The sequence below is a fragment of the Cryptomeria japonica genome, unplaced genomic scaffold (assembly GCF_030272615.1).
Source record: "Cryptomeria japonica unplaced genomic scaffold, Sugi_1.0 HiC_scaffold_344, whole genome shotgun sequence".
Taxonomy (NCBI): domain Eukaryota; kingdom Viridiplantae; phylum Streptophyta; class Pinopsida; order Cupressales; family Cupressaceae; genus Cryptomeria; species Cryptomeria japonica.
The window spans coordinates 133,380-145,000 of record NW_026729166.1 but is presented as its reverse complement, the minus strand read 5'-3'; positions in this window follow the sequence as shown (position 1 = coordinate 145,000).

The window sequence follows — 11,621 nt, the reverse complement described above, 5'->3', positions numbered from 1 at the left end:
GACGGAAGAGGCTTCAGGGCCACCTCGGAATGCTCCAAGCATCGGACGCGCTTGGGGCGACTACCAGTGCCAACCCCTTATCCCGCGATGCGTCCGATACACAGATGGTTCCAAGGCGGCCGAGGAGCCTCACCGCATAGCAATCGGGGGTGCGAGGCGAGGGATGGGGCGGGAAGGCCCCAACGGCTAGACGGAAGAGGCTTCAGGGCCGCCTCGGAATGGTCCAAGCATCGGACGCGCTTGGGGCGACTACCAGTGACAACCCCTCATCCCGCGATGCGTCCGATACGAAGATGGTTCCAAGGCGGCCGAGGAGCCTCACCGCATAGCAATCGGGGTGCGAGGTGGGGGATGCGGCGAGATGGCCCCAACGGCTAGACGGAAGAGGCCACAGGGCCGCGTCGGAATAGTCCAAGCATCGGACGCGCTTGGGGCGACTACCAGTGACAACCCCTTATCCCGCGATGCGTCCGATACGAAGATAGTTCCAAGGCGGCCGAGGAGCCTCACCGCATAGCAATCCGGGTGCGAGGTGGGGGATGCGGCGAGATGGCCCCAACGGCTAGACGGAAGAGGCTGCAGGGCCGCCTCGGAATAGTCCAAGCATCGGACGCGCTTGGGGCGACTACCAGTGACAACCCCTTATCCCGCGATGCTTCCGATACGAAGACAGTTCCAAGGCGGCCGAGGAGCCTCACCGCATAGCAATGGGGGTGCGAGGTGAGGGATGCGGCGAGATGGCCCCAACGGCTAGACGGAAGAGGCCACAGGGCCGCCTCGGAATAGTCCAAGCATCGGACGCGCTTGGGGCGACTACCAGTGACAACCCCTTATCCCGCGATGCATCCGATACGAAGATAGTTCCCAGGCGGCCGAGGAGCCTCACCGCATAGCAATCGGGGTGCGAGGCGAGGGATGCGGCGAGATGGCCCCAAAGGGTAGACGGAAGAGGCTGCGGGGCCGCCTCGGAATAGTCCAAGCATCGAACGCGCTTGGGGCGACTACCACTGCCAACCCCTTATCCCGCGATGCGTCCGATACACAGATAGTTCCGAGGCGGCCGAGGAGCTGGGGGATGCGGCGAGATGGCCCCAACGGCTAGACGGAAGAGGCTGCAGGGCCGCCTCGGAATAGTCCAAGCATCGGACGCGCTTGGGGCGACTACCAGTGACAACCCCTTATCCCGCGATGCGTCCGATACACAGATAGTTCCGAGGCGGCCAAGGAGCCTCACCGCATAGCAATCGTGGTGCGAGGTGGGGGATGCAGCGAGATGGCCCCAACGGCTAGACGGAAGAGGCTGCAGGGCCGCCTCGGAATGGTCCAAGCATCGGACGCGCTTGGGGCGACTACCACTGCCAACCCCTTATCCCGCGATGCGTCCGATACACAGATAGTTCCAAGGCGGCCGAGGAGCCTCACCGAATTGCAATCGGGGTGCGAGGCGAGGGATGCGGCGAGAAAGCCCCAACGGCTAGAGGGAAGAGGCTTCAGGTCCGCCTCGGAATGGTCCAAGCATCGGACGCGCTTGGGGCGACTACCAGTGACAACCCCTTATCCCGCGACGCGTCCGATACACAGATAGTTCCAAGGCGGCCGAGGAGCCTCACCGCATAGCAATCGGGGTGCGAGGCGAGGGATGCGGCGAGAAGGACCCAACGGCTAGACGGAAGAGGCTTCAGGGCCGCCTCGGAATGGTCCAAGCATCGGACGCGCTTGGGGCGACTACCAGTGACAACCCCTTATCCCGCGACGCGTCCGATACACAGATAGTTCCAAGGCGGCCGAGGAGCCTCACCGCATAGCAATCGGGGTGCGAGGCGAGGGATGCGGCGAGAAGGACCCAACGGCTAGACGGAAGAGGCTTCAGGTCCGCCTCGGAATGGTCCAAGCATCGGACGCGCTTGGGGCGACTACCAGTGACAACCCCTTATCCCGCGACGCGTCCGATACACAGATAGTTCCAAGGCGGCCGAGGAGCCTCACCGCATAGCAATCGGGGTGCGAGGCGAGGGATGCGGCGAGAAGGACCCAACGGCTAGACGGAAGAGGCTTCAGGGCCGCCTCGGAATGGTCCAAGCATCGGACGCGCTTGGGGCGACTACCAGTGACAACCCCTTATCCCGCGATGCGTCCGATACACAGATAGTTCCAAGGCGGCCGAGGAGCCTCACCGCATAGCAATCGGGGTGCGAGGCGAGGGATGCGGCGAGAAGGACCCAACGGCTAGACGGAAGAGGCTTCAGGGCCGCCTCGGAATGGTCCAAGCATCGGACGCGCTTGGGGCGACTACCAGTGACAACCCCTTATCCCGCGACGCGTCCGATACACAGATAGTTCCAAGGCGGCCGAGGAGCCTCACCGCATAGCAATCGGGGTGCGAGGCGAGGGATGCGGCAAGAAGGACCCAACGGCTAGACGGAAGAGGCTTCAGGGCCGCCTCGGAATGGTCCAAGCATCGGACGCGCTTGGGGCGACTACCAGTGACAACCCCTTATCCCGCGACGCGTCCGATACACAGATAGTTCCAAGGCGGCCGAGGAGCCTCACCGCATAGCAATCGGGGTGCCAGGCGAGGGATGCGGCGAGAAGGACCCAACGGCTAGACGGAAGAGGCTTCAGGTCCGCCTCGGAATGGTCCAAGCATCGGACGCGCTTGGGGCGACTACCAGTGACAACCCCTTATCCCGCGACGCGTCCGATACACAGATAGTTCCAAGGCGGCCGAGGAGCCTCACCGCATAGCAATCGGGGTGCGAGGCGAGGGATGCGGCGAGAAGGACCCAACGGCTAGACGGAAGAGGCTTCAGGGCCGCCTCGGAATGGTCCAAGCATCGGACGCGCTTGGGGCGACTACCAGTGACAACCCCTTATCCCGCGACGCGTCCGATACACAGATAGTTCCAAGGCGGCCGAGGAGCCTCACCGCATAGCAATCGGGGTGCGAGGCGAGGGATGCGGCGAGAAGGACCCAACGGCTAGACGGAAGAGGCTTCAGGGCCGCCTCGGAATGGTCCAAGCATCGGACGCGCTTGGGGCGACTACCAGTGACAACCCCTTATCCCGCGATGCGTCCGATACACAGATAGTTCCAAGGCGGCCGAGGAGCCTCACCGCATAGCAATCGGGGTGCGAGGCGAGGGATGCGGCGAGAAGGACCCAACGGCTAGACGGAAGAGGCTTCAGGGCCGCCTCGGAATGGTCCAAGCATCGGACGCGCTTGGGGCGACTACCAGTGACAACCCCTTATCCCGCGACGCGTCCGATACACAGATAGTTCCAAGGCGGCCGAGGAGCCTCACCGCATAGCAATCGGGGTGCGAGGCGAGGGATGCGGCGAGAAGGACCCAACGGCTAGACGGAAGAGGCTTCAGGGCCGCCTCGGAATGGTCCAAGCATCGGACGCGCTTGGGGCGACTACCAGTGACAACCCCTTATCCCGCGACGCGTCCGATACACAGATAGTTCCAAGGCGGCCGAGGAGCCTCACCGCATAGCAATCGGGGTGCGAGGCGAGGGATGCGGCGAGAAGGACCCAACGGCTAGACGGAAGAGGCTTCAGGGCCGCCTCGGAATGGTCCAAGCATCGGACGCGCTTGGGGCGACTACCAGTGACAACCCCTTATCCCGCGACGCGTCCGATACACAGATAGTTCCAAGGCGGCCGAGGAGCCTCACCGCATAGCAATCGGGGTGCGAGGCGAGGGATGCGGCGAGAAGGACCCAACGGCTAGACGGAAGAGGCTTCAGGGCCGCCTGGGAATGGTCCATGCATCGCACGCGCTTGGGGCGACTACCAGTGACAACCCCTTATCCCGCGACGCGTCCGATACACAGATAGTTCCAAGGCGGCCGAGGAGCCTCACCGCATAGCAATCGGGGTGCGAGGCGAGGGATGCGGCGAGAAGGACCCAACGGCTAGACGGAAGAGGCTTCAGGGCCGCCTCGGAATGGTCCAAGCATCGGACGCGCTTGGGGCGACTACCAGTGACAACCCCTTATCCCGCGACGCGTCCGATACACAGATAGTTCCAAGGCGGCCGAGGAGCCTCACCGCATAGCAATCGGGGTGCGAGTCGAGGGATGCGGCGAGAAGGACCCAACGGCTAGACGGAAGAGGCTTCAGGGCCGCCTCGGAATGGTCCAAGCATCGGACGCGCTTGGGGCGACTACCAGTGACAACCCCTTATCCCGCGATGCGTCTGATACACAGATAGTTCCAAGGCGGCCGAGGAGCCTCACCGCATAGCAATCGGGGTGCGAGGCAAGGGATGCGGCGAGAAGGACCCAACGGCTAGACGGAAGAGGCTTCAGGGCCGCCTCGGAATGGTCCAAGCATCGGACGCGCTTGGGGCGACTACCGTTGCCAACCCCTTATCCCGCGATGCGTCTGATACACAGATAGTTCCGAGGCGGCCGAGGAGCCTCACCGCATAGCAATCGGGTTGCGAGGCAGATTATTGGGAAGGGAACCCCCTGGGATGCGGCTCAAGCAGTGCCCAAAGGGACTGGAATGCGGAATCACATCGAGAGACCCAAATGCTATACGAGGGCTCAAATCGAATTATCGATTTGGCCACGACATGGACGCATCGGAACGACTACCTTTGCCGAACCACTCGCAATTGCATCCATACCGAAACCAATAGACATTTCCGTTAGAGCCCTCGCATAGCATTCGGGAATCTCGCATGCCCCTCTAAATCGACCAATGCTGGCGCTCAACGAAAATCCGAGCGCTACCACCGTTCGAGCGCCAGCATTGGTCGAGTTAGAGGGGCACGGGGGAGAATGCTCCAGTCAACACCTCCCCTATATAAGTTATTTGTCCGATTCTCGCACAACCGTAGTCTGCCTCGTCGAATCAAACAACGGTCCCAGATTCCGACTTCCGTTCCGTAGAGACCCAAAAGCTAGATGGAGGCTCGCAAGAAAGAGAGTCGGCGCATAGCAATCGGGTTTCTCGAACGTTTAGGGACCGAGCTCACTTGCGGATAGGGCAAAATCCGCCAAGCAACCCAAAAGCTAGACGGGGGCTCGAATCGAATCGCCTAGGCGGCCACAACAACGACGTGTTGGATCGACTACCAGTGCCAAACCATTCAGCAAGACTAGTCTGTGTCGAGGCCGGATAGAGATTCTCAGAGAGCGCCCGTATAGCATTTAGGAGACCTGCCGCGTCCCTCACACTCGACAAATGGTGGTGCACGTTTATAAATCCGAGCGATCCCAACCCTTTCAAGCACCAACATCGGTCGAGATAGAGGGGCACGGAGGGGGCTGCGTGAGACAACACAGTCCCCTATATAAGTTATTTGTCCGATTCTCACACATCCGAAGAATGGTCATCAAATCGGACAACAGCCCAAACTTCCGACTTCCGTCCCAGAAAGCCCAAGAGCTATCTAAAACGTTCATGGCCGGAACTCGATCGCGGCTATACCAGTCCGCCAAGCAACCCAAAAGCTAGACTGGAGCTCTAGTCGAATCACCTCTGTGGCCATTGCAAGGACGTGTTGGAGCGACTACCATTGCCGAACCATTCCGCAGGTCGAGTCCATACCAAGGCCGCATAGAGATTCACGATGAGCTCCTGCATAGCAATCAGGAGACTTGCCGTGTCCATCACAATCGATAAATCCTGGTGCAAGATTTTTGCATCCGAGCGCTCCAACCAGTCGAGCACCAGCATCAATCGACATAAACGGGCACGGGGGGAGGATGCTCGAGAACACTACCTCCCCTATATAAGTTATTTGTCCGATTCTCAAGCAGCCGAAGTCTGGTCATCGAATCGGGTCAAAGACCACAACTTCCGACTTTACCCACAATGCAAGTCATCGAATCGAACATCGGCCCCCGAGTCGGACTCCATGCGTATGTCAGGTCATCGGACCCAAATTCCGCCTTCCTGCGCATGGCGGGCCATCAATATCAACTCGGTCATCGGACCCAAACTCCGCCTTTCTGCGCATGGCACGCCTTCAAATCGGTCATCGGACCCAAATTCCGCCTTCCTGTGCATGGCGGGCCATCAACATCAACTCGGTCATCGGACCCAAATTCCGCCTTTCTGCGCATGGCACGCCATCAACTCGGTCATCGGACCCAAATTCCGCCTTCCTGCGCATGGCAGGTCATCGGACACAAATTCAGACCTCGCCAATATGCCTACGTATCGAATCGGTCATCGGACCCAACTTCCGACTTCATCCATACTGTAGGGTCTTTGAGGTTGGCGCGGTGCGCTCAACCCGGGGAGTCGACCCATCGAAGCATACACCTCCCCTATATAAGCTATTTGTCCGATTCCCACACCTGTGTAGTTTGCACCTCTGACCAGGACATCGACCCCAACTTCCGAACTCGACTGCAACGACGGCACCAGCGCCTTGGTGCGCACCTTGCGACGCACAGTCCCAACATTCGCCTTCCTGCACATGGCAGGTCATCGGACCCAAATTCCGACCTCGCGAGTATGCCTACATATCGAATCGGTCATCGGACACAACTTCCGACTTCATCCATACCGTAGGGTCTTTGAGGTTGGCGCGGTGCGCTCAACCCGGGGAGTCGACCCAACGAAGCATACACCTCCCCTATATAAGCTATTTGTCCGATTCCCACACCTGTGTAGTTTGCACCTCCGATCAGGACATCGACCCCAACTTCCGAACTCGCCTGCAACGACCGAACCAGCGCCTTGGTGCGCACCTTGCAACGCACAGTGCCAACATTCGCCTTCCTGCACATGGCAGGTCATCGGACCCAAATTCCGACCTCGCGAGTATGCCTACATATCGAATCGGTCATCGGACCCAACTTCCGACTTCATCCATACCGTAGGGTCTTTGAGGTTGGCGCGGTGCGCTCAACCCGGGGAGTCGACCCAACGAAGCATACACCTCCCCTATATAAGCTATTTGTCCGATTCCCACACCTGTGTAGCTTGCACCTCCGATCAGGACATCGACCCCAACTTCCGAACTCGACTAAAAAGACCGCACCAGCACCTTGGTGTGCACCTTGCAACGCACAGTGCCAACATTCGCCTTCCTGCACATGGCAGGTCATCGGACCCAAATTCCGACCTCATGAGCATACCTACTAATCGAATCGGTCATCGGACCCAACTTCCGACTTCATCCATACCGTAGGGTCTTTGAGGTTGGCGCGGTGCGCTCAACCTGGGGAGTCGACCCATCGAAGCATACACCTCCCCTATATAAGCTATTTGTCCGATTCCGACACCTGTGTAGTTTGCACCTCCGCTCAGGACATCGACCCCAACTTCCGAACTCGCCTGCAACGACCGAACCAGCGCCTTGGTGCGCACCAAAAGTGCGCACTTTTGGAGGGCACTTTTGTGCGCTCCAAAGGTGCGCACTTTTGGAGGGCACTTTTGTGCGCTCCAAAGGTGCGCACTTTTGGAGGGCACTTTTTGGAGGGCACTTTTCTGCGCTCCAAAGGTGCGCACTTTTGGAGGGCACTTTTTGGAGGGCACTTTTCTGCGCTCCAAAGGTGCGCACTTTTGGAGGGCACTTTTTGGAGGGCACTTTTCTGCGCTCCAAAGGTGCGCACTTTTGGAGGGCACTTTTTGGAGGGCACTTTTCTGCGCTCCAAAGGTGCGCACTTTTGGAGGGCACTTTTTGGAGGGCACTTTTCTGCGCTCCAAAGGTGCGCACTTTTGGAGGGCACTTTTGTGCACTCCAAAGGTGCACACTTTTGGAGGGCACTTTTTGGAGGGCACTTTTCTGCACTCCAAAGGTGCGCACTTTTGGAGGGCACTTTTTGGAGGGCACTTTTGTGCGCTCCAAAGGTGCGCACTTTTGGAGGGCACTTTTGTGCACTCCAAAGGTGCGCACTTTTGGAGGGCACTTTTCCTGCGCTCCAAAGGTGCACACCTAGGTGAGCACCTTCGACCACACCTTGTAGCACACCAAACTCTGACTTTCGACTTCATCCGCAATGCAGGGTCTTTGAGGTTGGCGCAATGCGCACAACCAGGGGAGTCGACCCATCAAACCCAACACCTCCCCTATATAAGCTATTTGTCTGATTCTCATACATGCGTAGCCTGCAGGAGCAATTAGGACATCGACCCCAACTTTCGGCTTCTAAACGAAAACAAGGTCTTTGAGGTTGGTGTAATGCGAACAACTAGGGGAGTCAACCCATCAAACCCAACACCTCCCCTATATAAGCTATTTGTCTGATTCTCATACATGTGTAGTCTACAGGAGCAATTAGGACATCGACCCCAACTTTTGACTTCTTAACGAAAACAAGGTCTTTGAGGTTGACGTAATGCGCACAACCAGGGGAGTCGACCCATCAAACCCAACACCTCCCCTATATAAGCTATTTGTCCGATTCTCATACATGTGTAGCCTACAGGAGCCATTAGGACATTGACCCCAACTTTTGACTTCTTAACGAAAACAAGGTCTTTGAGGTTGGCGTAATGCGCACAACCAAGGGAGTTGACCCATCAAACCCAACACCTCCCCTATATAAGCTATTTGTCTGATTCTCATACATGTGTAGCCTGCAACAACGATTAGGACATCCACCCCAACTTCTGAATTCGTCTGCGTTGACCGCACCAAAGGTGCACGCCTTGGTGCTCACCAAAATCCGACTTCCGACTTCTTCTGCTATGCGGGGTCTTTGAGGTTGGCGCAGTGCGCACAACCAGGGGAGTCAACCCACCGAATGCAACACCTCCCCTATATAAGCTATTTGTCTGATTCTCATACATGCGTAGACTGCAGCAATGATTAGGACATCCACCCCAACTTTTGACTTCTTAAACAAGACAGGGTCTTTGAAGTTGGTGCAGTGCACACAACCAGGGGAGTCGACCCATCAAACGCAACACCTCCCCTATATAAAGCTATTTGTCCGATTCTCATACGTGTAGTCTGCAGCAGCGATTAGGACATCGACCCCAACTTCCGAATTCGTTTGCATTGACCGCACCAAAGGTGCACGCCTTGGTGTGCACCTTGGAGTGCACTTTGGTGCTCACCTCGGTGCACACTTTGGTGTGCACCTCGGTGTGCACCAAAGGTGCGCACCTTGGAGCGCACCAAAGGTGTACACTTTGGAGCGCACCACATAGGGTCTTTGAGAGGTTGGCGCAGTGCGCACACCAAGGTGGGTGTTGAGGTGCGTGCCGAGGTGGGTGGGTGCTAGGGTGCGCTCCATGGTGGGTGCCAGGGTGGGTGCGTGCTAGGGTGGATTCCAAAGAGGGTCATAGGGTGGGTGCCAAGGTGGGTTGGTGATATAGTGGGTTCAAAGGTGGGTACTAGGGTGGGTTCCAAGGTGGGTCACAAGTTGGGTGCCAGGATGCGTGGGTGTTAGGTTGGGTGCCAAGGTGGGCTCCTGCGTGGGTGGGTGCTAGGGTGGGTTTCAAGGTGGACGCGAGGGCGGGTGCCAAGGTGGGTAACAAGTTGGGTGTTAGGATGGGTGAGTGCTAGAGTGGGTGCCAAGGTGGGTGGGTGCTAAGGTGGATGCCAAGGTGGTTCACAGGGTGGGTGGGTTCTAGGGTGAGTTCCAAGGTGGGTCACAGGTTTAGTGCTAGGGTGCGTGTCAAGGCGGGTGTCGAGGTGCCTGGGTGCTAGGGTGTGGATGCCAATGTGGGTCATAGGGTGGGTACTAGGGTGGGCTGCAATGTGGGTGCCAAGGTGGGTAACATGCTCGGTTGGTTCTAAATTGGGTGTCAGGGTGGGTGTGCACCCACCTTGCCCGAGGTGGGTGCCAAGGTGCCAGTGTGGGTGGGTGCTAAGGTGGATGCCAAGGTGGGTGAGAAGGTGGGTGATAGGTTGAGTGGTAGGATGGGTGGGTGCCAAGATGGGTCACAGGGTGGGTGCAAGGGTGGGTAGGTGCTAGGGTTGGTGTCAGGGTGGGTGGGTGCTAGGTTGGGTTCCAAGGTGGGTGCGAGGGTGAGTGTCAAGGTGGGTCACAGGTTAGGTGCTAGGATGGGTGAGTGCTAGGGTGCAAAGGTGCCAGGGTGGGTGCTAGGATGGGTCGATGCTAGGGTGAGTGGCAAGGTGGGTCCACAAGTGTCAAGGTGGGTGCCGAGGTGGGTGCCAACTTGGGTTCCAAGGTGGGTGCCAAGTGGGCGACTGCTATGGTGGATGCCAAGGTGGGTCACGGGGTGGGTGCCAAGTTGCTAGGTTGTGTTCCAAGGTGGGTGCCAACGTGGCTGCTAGGGTGCGTGGGTTAAAGGGTGTGTCACAACGTGGGTGCCAGGATGGGTGCGCACCCACACTGGCCAAGACGGGTGCAAGGTTGGGTTCCAAGCCCGGTCACAGGCTGGGTGCTAGGATGGGTGGGTGCCAAGGTGGGCACCAGGGTGGGTGCACCCACCCTGGCCAAGGTGGGTCACGGGGTGGGTCCTAGGGTGGGTAACAGGGTGGGTACTAAGGTGCGTGCCAAGGTGGGTCATGGGGTGGGTGCCAAGGTGGGCACCAGGGTGGGTGTGCACCAACCCTAGCCAGGGTAGGTCACGGGGTGGTTGTCGGGGTGGGCGTCAAGGAGCCAAGGTGGGTGGCAAGTAGCCAAGTTGCGTGCCAAGGTGGGTGTCGGGGTGGGTGCCAAGGATCCAAGGTGGGTGCCAAGGAACCAAGGTGGGTGTCTGGGTGGGTGCCGAGGTGGGAGCCAGGGTGGGTCCCAAGGTGAGTGCAAAGGTGGGTGCCAGGGTCAAGGTGAGTGCCAATGTGGGTTCCAAGGTGCCAGGGTCAGGGTGAGTGCCAATGTGGGTTCAAAGGTGCTAAGTTGGGTGCGAGGTTGGGTGCGAGGGTGGGTGGGTGCCAAGGTGTGCTAGGTGGAAGCCCGGGTGGGTCGGCATCCCATGGGTGTCGAGTTGGGTGCCTGATGGGTGCTTCTTGTCAAGTTTTAGTCGTCGGGACTCATTTCGAGCCTTAGAGGTCGTTTCTTGTCCGGTTGCCCTGTCTTCGACCTGGGAACCCAATTTTGGTCCTCGGGTCCCATTTTTTTTTGTCTCGCATCCCACTTTTGGCCTGTGGCCTTTTCGGGGTCGATTCTCGTTTTGGGCATCAGAGCATGTTTCTTCTCCTAAAACCCAATATTTGTTTATTAAGTCTCGGAACACATTTTTGTTCTCGTGGACCCATCATGGGTCTTGGAACGCATTTGTGGTCCTTGGGTCCCATTTTGCATCCCGAAACTTGTGTTTTGGTGCTTGATCCCTATTTTGGGTGCCCACCTTGCACCAAGTGCGCACCCGGGGCAAACCGAGCGCCTTGGTGCACCGGGGCAAGATCGAGCGTGCACCCGAGGCGCCCCGAACATGCACCAAGGTGCACTCGGCCCACATGTGAGCGCAGGTCGTTGCGCCCGAGGTGGTGTGTGGGCACCGCGTTGCAGACGGGACACTGCACGCACACGACGCCCCGTCCAGGTGCACGCACGTAGGCCGGGCCGGGTGCACACCCGACGCCCTAGCAAGGTGCGCGCACCCGGGCAGGGCTCACACTTGGCGAACGGGGCGCACTTCGCGAGGGAGGGTGTGCACCTCGACGGGGGTGGGTGGCCGGGGTGGATTCGCACGTGGGTCGCGGTTTGCTAAGTACACACTGCGACAAGCTCATAAC